This window comes from Lolium rigidum, chromosome 1 (assembly GCF_022539505.1).
Source record: "Lolium rigidum isolate FL_2022 chromosome 1, APGP_CSIRO_Lrig_0.1, whole genome shotgun sequence".
In the NCBI taxonomy this organism is placed as follows: Eukaryota; Viridiplantae; Streptophyta; class Magnoliopsida; order Poales; family Poaceae; genus Lolium; species Lolium rigidum.
The window spans coordinates 303976238-303978224 of record NC_061508.1 but is presented as its reverse complement, the minus strand read 5'-3'; positions in this window follow the sequence as shown (position 1 = coordinate 303978224).

Below are 1987 nucleotides of genomic sequence, written 5' to 3'. Positions count from 1 at the left end.
TTACACAAACTTTGATATATTGTTGAGTACTGATTGCGGACGCATATTAATCATATTGAGTTAGCATTTTCATGTTAGAACGATTGATAATTGTTTGCCAAAACAAAAACGGAAAACAACGTCCGTCCTTTTTTCCGGAGGAAATCCATTTGGCGGACCAACATCACCGCATCGAGTAATAGACATGTAGGTTTTCAGCAATTGCACTGAAATTTCAATATCTAATGCAAACCCCCTTTTTTGGGGGTCCGTTTTAGTATGACCATCGTGTGTTCTTCTATGTTTTATCTAAACTATTACTCCTATATTTTCACAATCCTTTGGTTTGCAGCTTCATTCTTGCCAAATTCTTGGGTTTACCATTCATATATTCCTTCATGTACTGTACTGATATTCTAAACATCTAAAATATGAACCTTTATAAGTTTATATGCCTGCGTTAAAAGAAGAGATCCCAGAGATGTCTATATTTTGCTTGATGCACTAATACAATTGCCTCTGACAAAGTAATCGGGAGAGAGAAAATAGCATGAGGTTGTTACATGTTTCCTTCCTTGTGTCGATCTCAAGTGTTCCTATGGTTCATCATGTACAAATGTGAAGAATGTGACACTCTTATTTGTAATACATCTTATAGTATTTTAAGAAAAAAATCGAATTTTATTTTGAAATGGTACATCTCTTTTGGTACTAAGGTAGATTTTTTGATAAGGAGTATATATTAATATCAAGAAGATACCAATTACATCCAGTCTCTGCAACAACGCAATACTCTAATAGCATTACAGATGCACACAGCCAAAAAAAATAAAGAAGAAATACATAAAAGAAAAGTCCCGGTACGGTATTCCAGCCCTAGCATCAACGGTACATCCTCCACCAAGACAACACCTGAACTCCAGGCTCTCCAAAAGCAACGCCTCCAAGAGGGTAACACTGCACAAACACTATCGTCGCTCGATCAGAAGACCTTAGGTTTTTACCCTGAAAATAGTCCCCGCTTTCAAAACAATGCCTTTAACAAGGTCATTGCCAGCACAACCAGTTAAGGCCAGACCTTGGATTTTCATCCTGAAAGGTAAGACTCTGGATTTCACCTGTATTGCCGCCCCCTCTTGCATACCGCTGATACGAAATCCAGAATACCAAGCAAGCCCCTCAACAACGCTAAAAAACTTGAACCTCCATAGCAAGTCCTCCAATCCGGCCCTCATGGTATTCTCCGCCTCTAACTTCACCATGGAGCATGTTTCCATATAGCAAGAAAGAACAGAGCTTCACAATGCTCCCTCCAGAAACCAATCGGTCGGAATAAAAGCATGGGTGCATCCGACCGAATACCACCGACCAGCGAACTCCGGGCAAAAAAAAGCGTTGTTACATCCGCCGGCGGAGCTTTCCGAAAACCATCACTCCGGCCAAATCAGGAGGGACTGACTTCAGAAAGGTCTCCATCTTCGCATAAGAAAGGCCCTAGGACCACCACCTTTATTCATGCCAGGCCAGCAGCCCCCACGCCACTAACTGGCTGCGGAGAAGACGACCGAGCATTGGATCTGGCACGGCTGCAGGGAAGACGCTATAGCCAGCAGTCCTACAAGGGAACAGCTGGAACAACGCACCGCCGCCAGGTTGCAGACTCCATTCCGGGCACGCATAGCCGCAGCCCACATGGCCCAGATCGGGCACAGATCATGCGCCGCCGGCGGGCAGCGCCGCCGCAGCCCGTCGCGGAGCCGCCCCACGCTGCATCGCCAACGACCGTGCCAACCCAGGCCGCCCGCCTTCGCCGCCTTGGCCTGCCACCCGCCGCGGTCCTCCACCTCGCCCTCTCCCCGCGCGAAGAGGAGGCAAAAGAGGGCCGCCCTCCTGCCCTGCGCCTTCGGCGGCCGGGCGCCGCCACCTGCGCCGGCAGCGGCTGCAGCGGCAAGGGGAGCTCGAGATCTTGGCTGTTTGGCGGTGTAATATCCCAGGATTTGGGGTTACA